The following is a 22,549-nucleotide window of genomic DNA, read 5'->3' as shown; positions in this document are numbered from 1 at the left end:
TGAACGGTTTAGTGGTTTTCCCGACGTTCTTCAATTTCAGCCGAAATTTTGCAAGAAGCAGCTCATGATCTGAGCCACAGTCAGCTCCAGGTCTTGTTTTTACTGACTGTATGGAGCTTCTCCATCTTTGGCTGCAAAGGGCATAATCAATCTGATTTCGATATTGACCATCTGGTGACGTCCATGTGTAGAGTCGCCTCTTGTGCTGTTGGAAAAGAGTGTTTGCTATGATCAGCATGTTCTTTTGGCAAAACTCTATTAGCTTTTGTCCTGCTTCATTTTGTACACCAAGGCCATGCCTGCCTGTTATCCTGGTGATTTCTTGACTTCCTGCTTTAGCATTCCAATCCCCTATGATGAAGAGGACATCTTTTTTTGGTGTTAGTTCTAGAAGGTGTTGTAGGTCTTCATAGAACCGATCAACCTCAGCTTCTTCGGCCTCAGTGGTTGGGGCATAGACTTGAATTACTGTGATGTTGAATGGTTTGCCTTGGATTCGTACTGAGATCATTCTATCATTTTTAAGATTGTACCCCAGTACTGCTTTTCCCACCCTTTTGTTGACTATGACTGCTACTCCATTTCTTCTAAGGGATTCTTGCCCACAATAGTAGATATTGTGTCTGTCCCCAGACAGAATGGCAATGCTATGCAGCTAAAGTATTTCAAAGCCGAGGCTGTCCGGTGACACATGGAAGTGAGCTAAACCAACCAAGCGCAAAATAACCTTGCAGAAGACAATTTGCTCCAATGAAGAATTCAGATTTGGGATACATTCTTGGGTTTGAGCGAGGCCAGAACGCAGGATGGAAGTGCAAGGGTGCACTCGTAAGCGTGTTTGCTCGGAAGCAAACTCATTGTATTCAACGGGGCTTGCTCTTTGTAAGTGTGCACAGGACTGCACCCTCAATGAACAATTGCCGAACTATGGCAAAGCTATGTTTGCTAGGGGGAAAAGGAAGGCGGGGTATATGAAGCCATTGAACTGAGGTAGCATGCGCTTTGAATACAATACACCATGAGCCCTGCACTTCTGTGCCTCTGCTACTGACTCCAGGGAAAAACTGGAGGCTAAAATTTCAGGGTCCCTGGTATCGGATACCTAGGTACATCTACTTTTTAAACAGCTTCAGCTTGGCCCTGGTATTGTAGGTGAGGTTCCTTTGGGGACCGAGATAGAGTGTTCAAATGCACTCCGATGTACTTAGATTCTACAAATAAGGATTAGAACGATGACATAAGCTAAATGCATTTATTAAAGTAAGATAAAGAAAAGTTAAGTTTAAGAAGCACACAAATCTTCTACTCAGCAAAAAAACAAAGATAACACATACACATCCTGCAGCTGTACCACTCACACCTCTACTTTACCAAACAAGGGTACAGGGACTATCTCCTTCTCCAAGCATGACTGGGGACTGGGGAGTCACTGAGGCCTAAGTGATAGGCTCAGAATAACAACTCATGTTCAGGGTGAAAGAAGAAAGACCTAGATCTCTTCTGTGTATCAACTTAAATACCCTCCTGAATTTGGTGACCTCCTTCCTAATACATATTCCAAAATTGTTTATTTAATTGGTCCACCTCATCCCATACATCCCACCTCATGACACATTTCTCAAATATCCTCTCCCATCTCTAATGCATCTCATTTACTACAAAGCAGGTCTAAGTTCTCCTTTTATGTGGTAAAGGGCTCCTTTTTTCTTCCCTCTATTTCTAGACAGGGGAATCCCAAACCACAGTGTTCTCTTATCTATGACCCTTTACTTCTTACCCAGTTTCCTTATAAGGAAGACACAGTTGATAAGGTTGGAAGGTTATTGGAACATCTCTTACCAGCACCTAGCAAGCTTCTAATATGGGCGATCTTACTCCCCTACTTGCCCCATTGTGCATTAGCTTTAACCCCCCTATAAGCACCATCTCTTATCCCTTAAACTTTAAACTCCCCATACTCCATATTGTACCCAAATGTAAGTTGCAAGGCCCAAGGAAATCCTTTCACTACATATTTGCATTGTAGATTATGGGGCCCTCTTGTATAAGCACTAATTTTTAACACTGCGCTGTTTCTTCCTTTTACAATGTGGAAGAATTAATCTCTGCTGTGCATGCGAGAGCATGCAATACACTTTTCTTAGAGAATCTCCAAATTTTAGAGCAGTAATAAAAGATTCTTGTAATAACTGAGGTTAAAGCCTTAGTCTGGAAACCTGGGGTGCATGTTTTCTGACTAAATCTTTTACTTGAAAGGCATATTGCTCTTCAAAGCAGTTTTTGTTCCCATGGAACCACCTACGTGGTCTTTCCTGTATGTTGTTTTGTCTCACCATCAGCATTAAATGGATTTTAATAATTCACTTGTAGCAGAAAGAGTGTGTGATCAGCCACTCTTCACCCCCAAAGAAAGGTGGTTTTTGACAAGTAACCCTGACTGTCTTCCAAAGATGTCGGTAGGAAAGGGAACTGGCCCCAACCCAGCTGTCAGAATTTGATTCAGGGGAAAGGCTTGCCAAGGCAGGAGTTATCTATCAAAAAGGCAGCCATAGGCTGAGGGAAATATATCTGATCTAAAACTGATAGTGTGTGAAATCAAAGGTTGTGAATGGCTACTCAAGGGAGACCAAATACATTTCTATGGTGTTGCAGTACAAATGGTGTCTGTAATGGATTGTGGCAGGACAGAGGGCTAAAGAATTGAATGCAAAGCTCCCAGCACATGCTTGCAATATTGGATGAAGGCCGTATGAGATACTGAACCTCGAAAGAATAAGCATGATCATAATATGTCTGTACTTAGTCTCTGATTATCACTTCATTGTACTAACAGATCAAGTCATTTGATGGAAGACTGAATCTAGAGAAATTGGGTTTGGAATCTTTGTTGATTGCTTTTCCATCTAGAACAGCTTGGGAGGCTATTTTCATGCACACCTCTTCTACAGGCCTTTGTCAACATCTAGCGAGTAGGTGCTGGGAGACCTTTCAAAACCAGATAGAGCCCAGCACCAGTTCCGGCACATGCTCTCCAAAAATTTGCAGATGTTCCAACTAGGCAAAATCCCCAAATCCAGCTAGAATTATACCTTTGGAAGAACATGCCAGCATCTCATGATCAGGAATGGTAGCAAATGAATCTAGAGTGGAACATGGCAGCTCTGAGTTGAGTTCTCACAATGAATTAATCAGAATATGAGATCCAAGAGGTTGGTTTACCTTTTTAATCCTCATACCCAACTGCAACCAAGCTCAGATATGTGTAGTCATGCTTGCTCATCTTCATCTCTTGCAACTCTTGTCTTTCCCTCCCTTCCCTTTGCTGTCTTCTCTACTGTCCAATTTAGCTCCTTGAGACAGCAGTACTGTCTGTTTTTTGCTTATTGAAGTACACAAAGCAGGGGTGTTGAAGCTCAGGTCTGTGGGCCAAATCTGCCCCACCTGGGGTCCCAATCCAGCCCTCCAGGGTTCCTCAGGTGGCCATGCCCCCTCCCCTTTTACCCTGGCCTCTGTTTGCACTGTTTTTCCCCCCCATTCTCCTAAAGTTTAATTATTGAGAGTAAGAGCTTTAAGCAAAAATATGATGGTATCTTTGGTATTTTGGCACTGCCCCCTTGCCTTTGGCCCTACCACTGGGGTATTCATCTTAAGAGCTATTCCAAAATAGCTGAAAGAGGCTTGACACCCCTGCTGTAAATTACCATGTTCAGTGATGGTGCCCTATAAATGATTGTAGTGAGGCGGGGTCACCAGTTCCTTTTTTCCCTTTAAACCAGCCCTGTGAGCTGTGGAAGGTGACTGTAAGATGCTCCTGAGATCTTGGGCAGCTAAGTTCACTAAGGAAAAACCACAGCTGCCAGCAAAGGCCAAAAGGGAGTGAGCTGCCCAACGTTACATCCAGGAAGGATGAAAGGGCCTTATCTCAGCAGCATGGGGTAGTGGTGGTGAGAGGAGAAGAAACTGGGTCAGGCCATGTGGAGGTGAGGCTTGGCCAGTCCATCTGGTGGTCATGAAACTGTGTTAGGACATGTGGAGGTGAGGCTTGGCCAGTCCATCTGGTGGACACAGCATGGGACTCCAGAGGTCACTGCCATGCTGAAGCTCCCAGCTTGGTGGAAGCCTGACTGTTTCTCTCTCAGCACCTGAGGCTGTCACTGAGTGGTCAAAGAAATCCAGGGCTTTGGAGTAAAAGGACCCAGAGAAGAGAATTATCTTCTGTGTTTTCATTTCAAGGAACTGTGAGTTGGCCTGTGTTTTTTGTTAGGACTGATGAGAAAACCTGCATGTTATCTCCATTGTTTTGCTAGACGGTTTCTGAGGCATGGGCCATTAAATCCTCCCTCTGTACTTTGAGTTAACTCCTTGTTACTTGGCACATTGCTTTGCACAAAAGCTCTGTTTCCCAAGAATTAATATGAAGGAAACCCAGGTGGGTCCATGTTGCCTAACAGCACAAAATGAAGAGACAGAGCAACACATTTACAGTTGATCAAAGTCTCTGTGAATAAACTTTGCCAACACTAGACCAGACATTGTAACAATGATGTTATGAGTTTGGCTGTCTTGACTTCTATTAATGGCATATCATTGTGATTTGCCTACTATTCCATTTGATGGGATGTTAATGGCTCTCAATGACTGGATGGATAGGCAATTTAGCTGCAGGAGTGAAGTGTGGGACCTGTGCCCCGAAGAGATGTGCCTGCAGAACAGAAACACCTCATACTCAATCAGGGATCACACACATATTCATTGCATACATTCATTGCACTCAGTCATGGATCTGTGCCCTGAAGGGATGTGTGAAGAACAAAAAGTTTTGCATTATGATGGCAACACAATACAACACTGAGAATCAGATTTGGCTATGTGCAAATATCACTGAGGGGAAATGAAGCTGATATAGAGGACAATGCATTCTGGACAGGTTACTTGTGTGATCATAACCAATCAGGGAGTGCAGAATGGAAGTAGTAAGGGCAAAAAAGCCTATTCAAGCTTCATTCCCTTCCACAGCAATCTACCCAAAATTCTAGGGATGGCGGAGAATTCTGCCATGGATTTAAGTGAGGCCGAATGCACTGGCATTCGGCCCCCCGAAACCCGTGGCGGAACAGCCTCCCACCCCCTGCCACCCCGCAGAATCCCCCCCGAGACGAAGCTTACCTGGGGCAGATGTTCTGGCGGCGGCAGCTCTGGTGGCGGCTCCAGCAGTGGCGGCAGCTGGTCTCTCGGCCAGCTGCTGCGGACTCAAATGGTGGCCGCCATAGCGGCCACCATTTGTGTCTGGACAGGCTGCCGTGATAGGCTACATAAGTATTTACGTAGCCTATCATGGCAAAGGCAGCCATGCAAATGGCGGCCACCATGCCATTTGCGTAGCTGCCTTTGCCATGATAGGCTATGTAAATACATAGCCTATCATGGCAAGCTAAAAAAAAAAAAAAGCGTATGCAAATGGCGGCGGCTACGGCGGCCGCCATTTGCATTCCCTTTTTTTCGCTGTTTTAGCCTATGTAAATATTTACATAGGCTATTACGGCGAAAAAAAGGGGATCGCAAATAGCGTAGTGGGCGCTATTTGTATTCCTTCCCCCCCCCACCATAATAGCTTACGTAAATATTTACATAGGGTAAAACGGCGGGAAAAAAAGGAATGCAAATAGCGCCCACTACGCTATTTGCGTTCCCCTTTTTTTCACCGTAATATAACGTAAATATAATATTATATTTACGTAATATAAAATATTACGTAAATATTTACATAGGCTAAAACAGCGAAAAAAAGGGAACGCAAATGGTGGCCGCCGTAGCCGCCGCCATTTGCGTACGCGTTCCCCCCCCCGGAAGGCTGCCCAGCGGCCGGATGTCTGGCTGCGGGTGGCCCCGGCCGGTGGCTCCGCGGAATCTCGGCGGAGTGGAGCCAGCAAGATTAGGATTTCGGGGGGAGGTGTGGAGCGTCTCCCCCTCCACGAATCACCCCGTCGAAAAGGTAAGTGACTTTCGTACATCCCTAAATAATTCACCAAACTGTGGAGTGGGTGTGGGGCCCTAATAAAAACAGTGCTAGTAAAAACAGTGAGAAAAAAACACACAGCCTTGTCTAACCTTAATTCTAAACAGGTGAAATTTGTTTTTAAAACAGTAAAAGTTGTGGACTGAATAGGATTGATATGTTACATTTATAATGTCATAGTAGATCCTCACTATAAAATGTTTTAACAGAGCAATTTTTCATAAAGTAACGTATGGAAATTGGATTTTAAATGACAGCATAGATGCATATGAACAGCAAATAGAATTTACATGTTAAAAAAGGGTTTGCAATCCTCAAAGGCATTCACACATCTCAGATGAAGGACTGAAATTCATTTCATTCTTGGCCTCTAAACATATTCTGAATGAGCAATGCTTACAAATTTATTGAACCACTTTATTCTCTGGCTTTAAGAAAGCTAATATCTTTGACTATCAAATCCTTTCTGGTTTTCAAACCTGATTTTTTTTTTTTTAAAGTTCATTGTCCCCCTCCTCCAAATTACCTACTGGGCAAATTCCAAAAGTCCTGATCCACATCATACATTAATTGGTCTTTATTTTTATGGAAATAGCTTGTTGTACTGATTTCAAAAGGACATAATTCCTATTTGGACATTATCCCCCCCACACATTCAAAGAGCACATGGATGGAGAGCAGTCCAGTTCTCAGTGTCCCCTTATTGTCGGATCCATGCCATGTTAAGAGGGAAGGTGTGAAGGAGGATTCTTCATGGGTTTAGCTGAACACAGTTAGAATCCTGCCCACACTTGGGAACCCTAACAGTTTAAGGCAGGTGTGGGCAGAAGGTAGCCCTCCAGTTGTTTTGGACTTCAACTCCCCCAAAGCTCTTCCAGTGTGGACAATGGTCAGGAATGCTGGGAGCTGAATTTCAAAACACCCGAATCCCTGGTTTAAGGTTCCCGTCCTGATCATGTGTGGAGAATTCAGCAGAACATGCTAAACAGCAGAAGTACATTTAGCAGAACATGCAAAAAATCCCCTTTCAGATCTTTCCTCTCTAAGTGAGAAGGTCAGGGTTCAAGCTGATGCATGTGGGGACACAGGGAGTGGGACTAGCATGTGTTAAACCTCTCTCATCCACCCCTCTCCCTTCATGTTTCATCTTCAATTACTAAATAGGGCTTTAGCTGTCACTAACGTTCTGTTAACATTATGAGGCTGCAATCTAAACTACTATTCAGATTCTCCATGGGAAACTATTGCTGTGGGTCAGTGATGGGACACAATATTTTTTTCAAATATTCACAATAAGAGAATATTTTACAAGATTACAGAAGGTACAGAAGTAATATGTACTATTATTATTTTGAATTTTCTGAGGGGAAAAAGTCTGAGCAGAATGAGTGAATATTTTAAAAGGAGTAGAATACTACGCAAACATGCACTGAGGAGAGTGTCACCTCTTTTCTCCACTGAGAATGTACAATATTAACCATAAAAGCTGCTATTCCTTGCTGGCTTTCCATGTTACCACCATCCTAGACTCCTTGGAGGAAGGGTTGAAGTGGGATACTATTACTACTACTGCTTCTACAGATTGCTTTATGGTGTTTACAAAATGCATTGCAGGATGTGTAATATAAATTGCTCCCAAATATTTTTCAAGATTAGACCTGGCTTCTTTGTGCTTTAGAGGGCAATGGTTCAGTTGTAGTGCTCACAGTTTGCATGTACCAAGTCCCAGGTTCAATCTCAGCATTTAAAGGATCTCAGGTTAAAGAAAATAATCTTGGATTATCAAGCAAGGTGTCCACTGGAGTTGGCAAAACATTTAGGGAGTCATTTCTGGACTTGCCATTGATTCTGAAGTACAGTCAGAGAAACCCGGGCAAAACATGACATGTACACATGGAGGTTTTGAATACAACTAATGCTACGAATGTAAGCCACAAGAAAATCTGTCAACCTGTTGCAAATAGTGACTCAGACTGCACCACCACAGGGACCTCAGTAGTTCAAAGGTTAGGCAGATTCCAGCAAGCTTTATCATGACTCTCACTTGTTATTATTTTCCATGAATGACAGCAGAAAAATGATAAATGGCTTGCCCTTGTGGAATGAACAGGCAGGAGCCAGAGAATAGAATCCCACTGTATGTTTTTTAACACCATACTGTTTCTTTTACAATGGAACAGGAAAGCAGGGGGACTTTGATCCTATCCTTAAGGGTGCCCCAAAGGATGCCCAGCCCAGCAGGTTGTTGTTTTTCTTGTTGTGGGGTACACAACAGGTACACCAACCTGTTCGTGTTCTAGTTTACTTCAGATTGTTGTACATGATTTAGCCTTGGAAGTGGCTATAAATGGACAATGATCCACTTGGTAGCAGTCACTCTTCCTGGCACTGTACTGGCAATCCCTTCTGCTATATCAGTGTGATCATTCCGAAGGCCAAGGATATATGCTTATTCTTGTACCACTCTTGCCACATATTTGGTAGTCAACAAGCCATAGGACTAGGCTTTGGGCTATGATCCTGAGCAAGCTTGCTTAGAGACAGGTTTCCATTGGATCCAAATTATTTAATTTATTTTTGCCTTATAAAGAGCTTGAAGTGAGCTTCCTGTGCATTCTGTGTGATTAAGAACTTGAAGATTAGCATAGTCCATTATCAGCATAAATTAGTCCAGTAAATAATGTCCAGGTATCAATCTTATGTTAATCCTAGGGGTGCACGAAAGTCCCTTACCTATCCTCAAAGCTTTTCGCGGTTGGGGGGAGGCGCTTCGCTGCTCCACCCGCGAAGTTCAGGCCGGGTGGGGAGGCTTCCCACCTCGCCCGGCCGAAATTCAGGCCGGGGGGAGGCTTCCCACCTCGCCTGGCCAAAATTCAGGCCGGGGAGGAGGTGCCTCGCCTCACCCGGCCGCGAACTAAAAAGTTAAAAAAAAAACAAAAACGCCCCCGTGATAGGCTACGTGACGATTAACGTAGCCTATCACGGCTAGATCTGCAAAGTCAGCCGTGATAGGCTACGTAAATCGTCACGTAGCCTATCACGGGTCACTTAAAAAAAAAAAAGCGCGTACGCAAATGGCGGCCCCCATAGGGAGCCGCCATTCGCGTTCCTTATTTGGTCGCTGTAGTCTACGTAAATCTTTACGTAGACTACGGCGAAAATAAGGGCAACGCTATTTGTGTTGCCCTTATTTTCGCCGTAGTCTACGTAAACATTTACGTAGACTACAGCGACCAAATAAGGAACGGGAATGGCGGCTCCCTATGGGGGCCGCCATTATCCGTACGCGCTTTTTTTTTTTTAAAGTCACCCATGATAGGCTACGTGACGATTTACGTAGCCTATCACGGCTGACTTTGCAAATCTAGCCGTGATAGGCTACGTTAATCGTCACGTAGCCTATCACGGGGGCATTTTTTTTTCTTTTATTGGAATGGCGGCGGCAGAAGCCGGTCAAAAGACCGGCTGCCGCTCCCGCCCCGGACGAAGACCCGCCGAACCGCCGGGTGGACCCGCCGCCGGGAGGGACATTCGCCAAAGGTAAGTCCCATCCCGGGGGTGTGTGCGGGGGGCGGGGGGGTGCGGAGAATTTCTCCCCGAAACTTGTTCGGGGGGCCGAACACGTTGGCGCTCGGCCCCCCGAAGTTTCGGGGAGAAATTCTCCGCCAACCCTAGTTAATTCTCCTTGCAACCAACAGCTGTGGCAACTTTCTGGATGCCATTGCACGATGAGAGGTCCTACTGGAACCTGTAACATGAAGTATGGATTGAGGAAACAGTGAAGTCTGAAGTCAGAGACTGATGGCCAATTTTTGTATCTCGGTCTTAAAAAAGCATGCTCCTTGTTTGATGTTGTATTATCATTCATGGACATATGGTTTCTGGAATGAGATGTTATAATGTTAGAAATTAGATTTTAGCAATCAAGACATTGATTTGCACTGCCTTGAAATACATTTCCAGGAATCATCACCTTCCAGATGCAGTAGTTCTGGGAATTAAGTTACAAGGCAATAGGTCAAGCAGGTAAATGTGAAAGGCAGCAGATTAAGTGCTCAAGGGCAATGGGCATTCTTTACTGATTTTATACTTTATTCCAAATGCGTAGTGTGCAGAAATGTTCCAGTCCCGCTTACAAATGAATGCAGCCAATGTGTCTTCACACTGACTTGAAAACTGGAAATGAGCAATGGCGTAAGCTGTAATTTCTGGTGAATCAAGAAAAGGAAACACAGCATTTTGGGATGTAGCATTGCAAATGAGGCCACATAAGCTACTGGCCAAATAAACACTGAGGACCTATTTCTAATGACTAATCTGTTTGTAATCATTTACATAGGCATCTTTTTTGCATAGCTGTCACCAAGAGAATGAATTCAGAGTGTTCACGTGCTTAAAGTGAAAAAGCTCTGGTGTTTACAAGTTGTTAGCTTAAGCTATACATTGAATGAAAATGCCTGGTTGCTATTTTCACGGATTTTTTTTTTACCTTAAGTTTGTTTCCCTCTTCTCTCTCCCTCCAATGGAATTAATAACTCCTCTGTTTAACTTCTGACAAATGGATTCCATTACTCTCCCCTATTTATCTAACATTAGTATTTTGCATCATATTCTTGGTATATTTTTTCTCTGCACTGCATTTCAGCATCTTTCCAGAATCATCTTTCTATCTGGGGGCTTCTCCTCACTGAGGCTTTTTGTCCCACAATTTTACTGGGGCTTCTACTTCCAGATTCTTTATGGGAAGTTCAGCCCTTTACATGAGTTCCCCCCCCCCATTTATCTGCAAGATCTTCTGTTATATAGTGGCATGCCCTCTTTTCACATGCAAATTCAGACTGATTGAAAGTGGATCTTCTTGTTAGCTCATTATTTCCATTTCAAATTATGCCATGGAAATGCTCAGAACTCTAGAAAGGTGCTAGTGATGGATGACGTCATGTAAAGGATGCGAAAACGTCCGTGGGTAACTAATCTCAATCTCAGGATGAAAGCCCCATGTGGAGAAGCCCTGCATTACTATATCATGCTGTGGGTGGCATTCCTATATCTTTCACCCGCCCCGCTTTTTGTTACCTCTATACGTTCTTTGAAAAAGTAATATTTTACATGGTCCTTCAGAAACTCTTTATCCTGAAACAAAACAGCAAAGAGAGATAGAGAAAGAAAGAGATGAGACATAGGAAGAGAGGGGGAGAAAGAGTGAATTTTTTTTTTCATTCTTTAGACTGCTACTTAATGTGTAAAATGTATATCAGGTCCTTAATACAGCCTACATATTTGCCTGAGTTTCACATAAACAGAATATATGCAAGCCTTTGGGAACCAAAACAAGTCCCAGAATTCAGGATGCTGAAAGAATTAATTCATTGTTTCACATATTATGTGGCAGAGAAAACAATGGAGGAAGGGGCTGGGTGTAGCAATGGGTGAGAATTTAGTTTGGTTCATTTTTCTGAGAACTAACCAAAATTTGCAAATTTCTTCATGAATGGGATGGAAAGAACTTGATTCTTTAAATAAATGAGTGAATTAATAAATATGGGACGAAGAAAAACTGACAGATTCCCCCATCCTTAGCAGTGGTACAATTATTTGCTGTTAATTTATCGCCACATTTCACCTTCTCCAGAACTTTTCAGGAGGCAACTGTGAAATAAATGGGCTCTTAGACTGTAAGGTTTTCAGGGCACAGTAAACAATATGATCTATACGGGATTTTTACAAGATCGCTTAACATGGTGTCATTATGCCTTACACATTTCAACCATTTCCCCCTTAATAATCTGAGTATTTATAACGTAGTAAAGTGAAAAAAAAAATGTATCTGTTCTTCCAAAGGCTTTTGGGAAGCTGGATTTTAACCATGTTAGTGAGAGTGAGAATGCTACTGTTAATAAACCTAGAATCAAAAGATAAACTAATATGGCATTGTTATAATGCTCTGGAGAGTAGATAAAGAATTCGAAGTCATATTTAATGAAGCAATAAGGTAGTTAAAGAATTTGAAGATTAACCTGCTTGAGCTGCAAAGTGATCTTGAAAATTTACCTTAAAGTAAGGATTGTATGAGCAGGGCCTAGAATTATTAACTAAGTAATTAATTAATTGGGGCAAATTATAGCTCTGTGGTAGAGCACATTTTGGTTATGCAGAAGGTTCTAGGTTCAATCCCTGGCATTTTCAGCAATAAGGATCAGATAGGAGATGCCGGAAAAGAGCTCTGACAGAGGCTGTGAAGAGTTGCTGAAAGTCAGAATAAACAACAGTGGGAAAGACAAAGAAACAGTCTCACCTGGTGGTGTAGGGCAGCATCCTCTGTTCCTAACTTTAGCTGGTGGCCATGTACCCCCCTCTTTTTGCCAACTGTTATGTGTGTCACACTTGTACACACACATGCATGCATGGACTTCCTGTTCAAAATCCCTTTAGGATACAATGTATTTGAGAGGAAATAATTGCCTTACAGTGCAAACCTATACATGTCTACTCATAGTAAATCCCATGAGTTCACTGGGGATTACTCTCAGGAAAGTAAGTATAGGATTGCAGCCTAACAGTCTTAATTATGACCTCCATGGCTTTGAAGCTGCACAAAAGCCAAACCATGAAGATATGCACACATTGAATAAAACAGAATTCTAATTGAACATAGCCTGTAAAGGAGCACTAACCTTACAGAGTGTACCATGATGAAAACAGAAGGTTTCCATGTCCCTTATGTGAAATACTTCAGTGGTTTAGATCCAATTTTAATCTGAGAATTGCAGTAGCTGTTTCACCAATTTCCTTAAATTAGGACATGCCTGTCATTTGTACCATCAAGCACACAGGACCCGATTTGTACTAAAAAAATGCACATCTCAGTAATCAAACTACCAATAACCACAGTCAGACACAGATAATGTAGCTAGAGAAACCTACACATGTCTACTTAGAAGTCAGTCCCATTGTGTCCAATGGGGCTTACGCCACGTAAATGGTTATAGGACTGCAGTCTGAATGACTTGCTTCTGTGTGAGCCTCACAATAATGATTAAGAACCAGTGTTACTGGCTTCATTCTATATATGTCATAGCCATGTTTCTTGACTTCCAAATGAATGTTCTGGGAGATCTACATGCCATAATGCCATTTATGTGATTTCATTTACGTGATTTCAGTTAGGAACATATTATTCGGGTAATTACAAATTATTCAAGTAATTATGTTTTTAGAATATGTATTGAGATTAATTCAAATCAACTACAGTTGCATTTATGTATGGAAATGCACCAGGGAATATTAAGTACAATGGTAGTAAGGGAAAAGCATAATCAGTTGGGTCACCGCTGTGTATTTTTTCATCTGTGCTAATAAGGGCAAGAATGGTTGTTGTACCCCATTCTAAATTTTACTGTTTTTACTACTGGTATGAATCAGTAATTAGTCCTTCTACCTAGAAGAGGGAGAAAAAGCATTTCTTGATCTGGGGGCATCTAGCTATTTTCATGCAGCCAAGTATGGGTAAGAGGGAAGAACAATATATTAAAATTAATTTTATACTTCTCTTTCTTCTCTGAATATCAGAATAGGTAAACTTATTAATCTTCAGGATACTTTGTCACATAGTTCCATCAGGTCTCTTGGTAGACTTTTGCAGATGGTAAAGCAGTTGTCTTGGTGGATTGCCTGATATCCAGGCTGTCATAGACCAGGGATCTGAACTCTCATCCTCAAAGAAGATCCTTTGTCCTCTGAAAAAGAGGCTTCAGATGTAATGGTTCAGGGAGGGGGTTTAGTCGTGGAAAGGTGTCATGAAATTTCCATCTCTGCATGACCCAGTTCCCCAGAAAGATCCTGGAAGTCAGCTTCCCAGTGACCAGAGGAGGCTGCCTTGCCATCTTTGGATGCTGAGGACTCCAGCCATGAGGCAACTCTCACATTGTCACAGCTGTTACAACAGGCCAGGCCCCTTTGAGAGATAAAGCCTCAATCAGTGTGTGGAGGCACACCACACAGGAATATAAATCATGGAAATAAACAAATCTGCATAGCTGTGGTGATTCCAGTAATAAGTAATTTGCACTGCAGCAGCTACAGTGGAAGCCAAACTGCACAAAGAGAAATCAAGGCAGCAGCACATCAACAAGAAGGAAAAACAGCAACAGCAAAGCCAAAGGCACAAGTACTTCTATCAAGTGGAAATAGCCAATGTTTTAAGGAAGCATGATGTAGTAGTAATGGGGGACTTCAATTTCCCCGATATTTGTTGGGAGACAAATTCTGCAAAACATGGCCCCTCCAGGAAATTCCTGACTTGTGTGGCGGATAACTTCCTCCTACAGAAAGTAGAGGAAGGAACTAGAGGATCGGCTATCCTTGACTTGATCCTAACCAACAGAGATGACTTAGTGGATAAAGTAGCAGTTACAGGAACTCTGGGGGAAAGCGACCATGTTGTACTTGAGTTTTTGGTTCTAAGGGAAGCAAAAGCCGAGTGTACTCAAACGCGTACCCTGGATTTTAGGAAAGCTGATTTTAATAAACTCAGAACAATGATCAGTAAGGTCCCATGGCAAGCAATGCTAGCGAGAAAAGGAGTCCAAGATGGGTGGGAACTTTTAAAAAAGGAAATTCTCAATGCACAATCACAAACAATTCCAACAAGAAGAAAAGGTGGAAGACAACAGAAGAAGCCAATGTGGCTTCACAAAAAGCTTAGGGATGACCTGAAAACAAAAAAGGACACATATAGGAAGTGGAAAGAAGGCCAAGTAACAAAGGAAGAGTACAGGCAGGTAGCACAGAATTGCAGGGATGGCGTCAGGAAGGCTAAAGCGGAGAACGAGGTGAGGTTAGCGAGGGATGCTAAAAACAACAAAAAGGCTTTCTTCAGCTACGTGCATAGTAAAAGGCAGAGGAAAGAAATGGTTGTTCAGCTATTAAATAAGGATGGCAAAATGATAACAGAGGACAAAGAAAAGGCAGAGGTGCTCAATTCCTACTTTGGCTCAGTCTTCTCCCAAAAGAGGGTCTATGACCCCCCTGGCAAAGGCGAAGTACAGGCTGAAGGGGCAGGATTGCAGCTTGAGATTGACAGGCATATGGTCAAGGAACACCTCATTACTTTGAATGAGTTCAAATCTCCAGGGCCAGATGAACTGCATCCTAGAGTCATAAAGGAACTGGCAGAAGAACTCTCAGAACCGCTGTCTATTCTCTTTGAGAAATCATGGAGGATAGGGGAAGTGCCAGATGACTGGAGGAGGGCTAACGTTGTCCCTATCTTCAAAAAGGGTAAAAAGGAGGAACCTGGGAACTACAGACCAGTCAGTCTGACATCAATCCCTGGGAAAATTCTGGAGCAGATCATAAAGCAATCCATCTGGAAGCACCTTGACAACAATGCCGTGATTACTCGAAGCCAACATGGATTTGTCAAAAACAAGTCCTGCCAGACAAATCTGATCTCATTTTTTGATCAAGTCACCTCCCTTGTAGACCGTGGGAATGCTGTAGACATCATATACCTCGACTTCAGCAAAGCTTTCGACAAAGTGCCCCATGATATCCTGATGAGCAAACTAGCTCGAAGTGGGCTAGATGAAACAACGATCCGGTGGATCCACAGTTGGCTACAGAATCGGACTCAAAGAGTGCTTATCAATGGGACCTTCTCAAGCTGGGGAGAGGTAACGAGTGGGGTACCGCAGGGCTCAGTCCTGGGCCCAGTGCTCTTCAACATTTTTATTAATGACTTGGAGGAGGAGGTGCAGGGAATGCTGATCAAATTTGCAGATGACACAAAATTGGGAGGGATAGCTAATACTTTGGAAGACAGAAACAAAATTCAAAGTGATCTGGATAGACTGGAGTGCTGGGCAGAAAACAACAGAATGGCATTTAATAGGGACAAATGCCAAGTTCTGCACCTAGGAAAAAGAAACCAAATGCACAGTTACAAGATGGGGGATACGTGGCTCAACCACACTACGAGCGAGAAGGATCTTGGAATTGTCGTCGATCACAAGCTGAATATGAGCCAACAGTGTGATGTGGCTGCAAAAAAGGCAAATGCTATTTTGGGCTGCATTCATAGAAGCATCGCTTCCAAATCCCGGGAAGTACTAGTTCCCCTCTACTCAGCACTGGTTAGGCCTCATCTGGAGTACTGTGTCCAGTTCTGGGCACCACACTTTAAGAAGGATGCAGACAAGCTGGAGAGGGTTCAAAGGAGGGCAACAAAGATGATCAGGGGACTGGAAACAAAGCCCTATGAAGAGAGACTGAAAGAACTGGGCATGTTTAGCCTTGAGAAGAGAAGACTGAGGGGAGATATGATAGCACTCTTCAAGTACTTGAAAGGTTGTCACAGAGAAGAAGGCCAGGATCTCTTCTTGATCATCCCAGAGTGCAGGACACGGAATAATGGGCTCAAGTTACAGGAAGCCAGATTCCGACTGAACATCAGGAAAAACTTCCTGAGTGTCAGAGCAATACGGCAATGGAACCAATTACCTGGGGAGGTGGTGGGCTCTCCCACACTGGAGGCCTTCAAGACGAGGCTGGACAGCCATTTGTCAGGGATGCTCTGACTTGGATTCCTGCATTGAGCAGGGGGTTGGACTCGATGGCCTTGTAGGCCCCTTCCAACCCTACTATTCTATGATTCTATGATTCTATGAGTCGAGCTGTATTTGATTGGCAGCTTCCCATTCTCATACTCCTTATTTCAAGAGGCTGCCAAAGGCTTCTACTGTTACCACACAAACAGCTGGGTGAAACTGAAATGGTCCATCTCATCTTGTATAGCAGGGTGTTGTCGATCTGCTTCCTTCTACTCTTCTCTCTGTCAGTGTGTCAGGGATAAATGTCTTTGCCTGCATAGTTGTGAAAGGGGCAGATCCACAACTGCAGCTTCATTGTCCTGACCAGAGCAGTAGAAGGAATCAGTGCTGCTATGAACACATAAACATCCTTCTCCTCAGCATTGGTGGGGTTGGAAACCAATGAGGATGCCCTACCCAGGATAAAATAGGGATCCTTATTAGTGCTGTGCTGAATCCTGCCCTCTATTGGTGGGAATTTTTTGTCTCCCCACGAAACAGCCATTGTTTCTTCTCCCTCTTTTTTGGGGAGAGGGAGAATTTTGGAGAGTTTTCTCCTTGGGAGGGGCAAGGAGACTTAAAATCTTTTTAAGTTTGGGAGGTGGCTGAAGGATCTTTTTTCTATTTTTTTGTTTTTACTTGAAAAATGTCCCCAGCACAAGATGCTTTACAGAGAGGCTTCTCCAGCCTAGCAGCACTTCTTGAATTCCCATGAGACCACGTGACCTTGCCCCCTGCAATAGGCATTCGGGAAGAACTGCTGGCTTGCAGAAGCTTCTTTGCGAAGAACAAATGGGTCTTTTGGAGCTTTAGAAAAATGCTTATCTTGCTTGCTCTGTGTTGCTGCAAGGAAGAGCAGAATTTTTCTAAAACTCTACAATCCCCAATTGCATGTGCTTTGCAAAGCAGTTTCTGCAGCCCCCCAGAGCCTTTCCTGAATGCCGATTGGAGAAGTCATGTGGTCTCCTGGTAGTTCAGAAAGAACTGCCGAGCTGGAGAAGAGTCCTGGGCTCCTGCAAGTGCAGAGGGTGTTTTTTTTAAGCATTAAAAATAGAAAGAAGACCTCTGAGCCGCTGCCTACACTTCAAAAGGTTAAGCTGAAATCCTGTCCTCCTCCCCAAGGAGAAAGTTATTTGAAATTCTCACATCTCCCAGCCTTTCACCAGAATTTTCATTTTCATATACCCCCCCACTCCCCACAAAATGCTGAAAACGGGAGAACCAAAATTTTTGGCACAGCATTAGTACTGATGCCCAACCTAATGTGCTCCAACCATAGAAAGCTATATCAAAAATCAGAATTGTCTGAATGGAATAACGCTTATCTGGCCACACATGTTTATTTCCATAAGAGAAGACAGGGTACAAATGTAATATATAAATGTAAGAGATAATATTTTTGTCACATGGGTATTCTGTCTCAGGATAATGTCTTTATGGAGAGCACACAGAGAAGCAATGAGAGGATCTGGATTTTCCTCTGCATTGCAAGTGATGCATTTTTAGATTTTAGTGGCTTGCAATAGATCGCAACAAGTATCCTACGGCTACCCCCCCCCCCACAAAAAGTGCTAATATATTAAATGTCATGCTGGCAATGAACTGTCAAAACTTTGTTACAGACAGCTGAAGCTTGAAACTTGAGTCAACAACCAAAACACCATATAATTTTGAAAATAGTTCCAAGCTTCCTCTTTCTTTAGGCAAAATTATAATTGATTTTTTTAAAAGTCTGGGGTATAAACAAAAACAAATCATTATATTTCCCACACACACATAGCCTCACTGATGGGAATATACCTTCAAATAGGGATGCCTTGCTTATTCATTCAGCTTGCACCAAGCATATTAGTCATGCTTCAGTAGAATCTACATGTTTGGTACTAATTATTTCCCTTGTAATACATCCAGTTCACTTTGGGACCTTAATGGCATTTTCTTGGGATATAGCTTTTTCTTGGAGTCTGAATTTGTTCCAAAATACAAAGGGATTTCAGGCAATGCAAAATAATGGATTTGCAAGCCATTAAATCATCAACCTTTACCATTTCAAAGTAGTCCCCAGATGGGACTGTTTATATTTTGGTGTAAAAATGGCAAAACTTAATTCTGGGTACATTCCACTGAGTGCTCCTGCTGCGAAGTCCCTATTTAGTGCTATAGGGAAGGGATTCTGAAATAGTGTAGTATGTCAGTGAAGCATACCTTGAAAAAAATGGATTCATTCTCAACACTTGTATCTATTGGAGTATCTCTGCCAGTACCTGGTCAGTGACATCATCATTCTGAGAAGGGAATAAGAATCCACTGTGCTACAACTGATAGGTGCATGGGAATCCCAAATGCACAAGTGGCCCCTGCAACAAAATGCTGCAGTGTGGAGTGCAGCTCTTGAGGATCCCAGCCTCTCCATTCCATTCCTCCCCCAGGTTTCCATTTCTCCTCCCAGCAATCAGGTAGCATTCCATGGCCACTGAACATGCTCATTGAGCTGTTTGGGGGGGGGTAGGGCTTCACCCCTTAATTTTATTTTTTGGGGAGTACTTCGACAAACCTTGAAATCTCCCCAAGCCTGCCAAGACTTCCTGTTTGTGTGTGGATGTTATTGTAGGGTTGTGCAAACCCAGGTCAGCTCCTCTGGGTGCCCACTGAAGAGCTCCCCTACTCGCCCCCCTCCGGGCCCACACTCAAGCTCCCAAGAGCTTGGTGAATTGCTCGCACTCTCCCCAGGCTGGGCCGGCAAACACCCAGCATTTTCCCGCCCCCTTTTTTTTTACCGAAGAAGGGAGGTTAGAAAATGTGCTTATTTAAATATGTACAGTTTTATCCATAACCCACAGCAAAGAGGGAAACCTTACAGGGAAGATTGTGCTTCCCTGGAACCCCTCCCCCCCTCCCCCAGGGGTCTTCTGAGATAACCTAACAGGAGGTTTGGAAATGAGCTGGATGTGTAAATATAAAGCTGAGCGGGGGACAAGGTGGAGTGCTGACATGGATTGCTCTGGAAACCAACAGACCAAGAAGTGTTTATGTGAATGAATGTGTGTGGTTGAGACTATACATACTTACCTGAGAGTAAATCCCATTGAACTCAATAAGACTTACTTCTGAGTAGACATGCACAGGGTTGGTCCTCCTCTCCATTTTAGCCTCACAACAACAACCCTGGATGTGGAAATGCAAAGCTTAGCAGGGAGAATAATACATCGTGCAGGGCTCCAAGGATTGGCATGGTCATTTCAGAAAGCTTTTTCTTTCTTTAAAACAGCGTTGCTTTAAACAAATAATTTATCTCTCAGGTGTGCCTTCTTTTGGGAAGCCCCCACAAGGAAGAGGAAGTGTTTTCGCTGAAAGTAATTACTGCACCACAGGGGAGATTTTGGGGAATGGAGGAGAAGGATTTCAATTTAAAAAGAACACACACAAGGCGGTAGGCACAATCTCCCCTGTAAGGTTTCCCTCTTTGCTGTGGGTTATGGATAAAACTGCGCATATTTAAATAAGCACATTTTTTCTAACCTCCCTTTTTTCATTTTTTTTTTAAAGGTGGGAAAATACCAGGTGCTCGCTGGGCCAGCCTGGGGAGGGGCCGGGAGGGTGCAAGCTGGGGCAAGCGAGGGAGGGGTCTTGGTGGATGCTGCCCAGGGGTTGTGGGGGGGGGGAATGGATTCATGGACCCAGTCCGGCATCTGCGACATCCCTATGTTATTTTCTTGGCTGCATAAGCACTGGCACTCACAACCTCAACATTGGAAACAGAGGGAAATATCATAATTAGGGATGTTGCAGGTGTCTGGCTGGGGTGTGAGGCCGGGTGAGAAATTACTGGCTCAGCCCCCAGACATCAGTCCACAGATCCCTGCACTTGCCTGACTTGGCGTGCACCAAGTCAGGCAAGTCATGGCCTCCTGATCCCTCACCGAGCCACCATTTTGCATAAAAATGGCAGCTTGGCCTTTTCTGGAAAGGCCCATTTATGCAAATGGTGGCTGTAAAGCAGCCATTTATGCAAGATTACAGGCGTAAATGGTCCGTTTACATGAATGGTTCATTTGCGTAAATGGCAGGTGGTCGGTGGGAGTCCGGTGAGTTGCATGAGACCCAGACAAGGATGAGTTTGCCCATCCTTAATCATAATTGCCCCCAAAATGCATTTCTATCCTTGAGCCCTGACTGAGGCTGAATCTACACATAGTAGTTTTACATTATCATACTGCAATGATAACTATTAGTGCACATGACACCAATGGGCACCAATAGTTATGTTAACAGTATGATAATGGTATAACTGCTATGTGTAGATTCAACCTGACTGGGCAAAGGAAAGTGTGGAAGCTATGTTCATTGGGCCATCCTACACTTGCAAAATTATTCTAGGAGTTGACTGCTCTATCTACCTACCTACCTACCTAAAAGTGTGTGTTTGTGTGCTGGAGTATAACAGTTAACTTTGCTTCCAATTATAACTGAAAACTGTATCAAAAGTTTAGGCAATAGTGCTATAGGGATTACACAGGAATAAGGTTCCTGCCTACATTACGCATACTTTATTAATGGTGAAGAGCATCTCACCTCTCAGTAGGGCTACTTGTGGAGTATGATGATTTGTGTCTAGGGTTATACGAACTGTGTACCTTCTGTGCCACTTGACTTCCGCAGTTTGCGGCCAGTGCTCCGTACCGTCGTTCGCAAGCCCCCGGAATTCTCCTCTTTTTTTTCCACTCCAACAATTACGAAGATAAATCTGTACCAACAGCCGTAATTCTGCATAACTTCTGTAAGAAAGGCTATTTTTTGTAGATATTTACATATTTTTTCTCCTGCCCAAAACACTTTCAGCCAAAACACTTCCTCCTCCTAGGGGCTTCCCAAAACAAGGCTGTCCTAGGTGTGCCTGAGCGATGCACTCTTTGTTTAAAGCAACGCTGTTTGAAAGAAAGAAAAAACCTTTTAAAATGACCATGCTGGTCTGGATCCCTGCACGAGGTATTATTCCCCCTGCTAGGCTTTCTATTTCCACATCCAGCCTTGTTGGTGACATTGTAAGGCTAAAATGGAGAGGAGAACCAACTCTGTGCATGTCTACTCAGAAGTAAGTCTTACTGAGTTCAATCATGCAACTTACTCCTACACATGTCAGCACCCCCATTTGCCCCCAGCTCAGCTTTGTATTTCCACATCCAGCTCATTAGCAAACCTGTTAGTTATCTCACTGGGTGACTTTGGGCTGGACTCTCACCACTACATCATACTTCTCTTATGAAACTCTTGAAGAAAAAGAGACAGTATAATGGAAAGTTCTTTCTGAAGCAGTCACACTTGTACAAATGCAGCATGAAGGGAAAGATCTTTGAATAAAAAGCACACTCTGCACATGCTCAGGGAATGGACAAAATGAGGAATAAACATACCAGGGAATATGAAGAACTATATTCTTCTAGTGTGTGTGTGTGTGTGTGTGTGTAATCTCCCTCCCTCCAGCTGGAACCCCCCCCCCCCCGCATTCACCCAAGGGTCTTCTGAGATAACTAACAGGAGGTTTGCTAATGAGCTGGATGTGGAAATACAAAGCTGAGCTGGGGGCAAGTGGGGTGCTGACATGTGTAGGAGTAAGTTGCATTGAACTCAGTAAGACTTACTTCTGAGTAGACATGCACAGAGTTGGTTCTCCACTCTGCTCAGCTTTGTATTTCCACATCCAGTTTGTATTTTTGTATTTCCACAACCCAGACTGAAGTTCGCAAACCTTCCCTCGCCCGACCATGCTTGGTTGCAGTTGAGTGATTCCCCTCAAATCTCGGGTGCTATGGTGATCCTGTTTGCATGTTTCCCCCCACTATCTGAGCAGCTGCTCAGCGAACAGCTTCAGCAGCTATCCCTTCATTTTTGTGCGTTTGCCCCCAATGTGCGCATCTGTATTTATATGCGCATTTTCTGGGCAAAA

Source organism: Heloderma suspectum, chromosome 7 (assembly GCF_057233095.1).
Source record: "Heloderma suspectum isolate Gila_16-S chromosome 7, 16-S_ref, whole genome shotgun sequence".
NCBI lineage: Eukaryota > Metazoa > Chordata > Lepidosauria > Squamata > Helodermatidae > Heloderma > Heloderma suspectum.
This window is presented reverse-complemented; position numbering follows the sequence as displayed.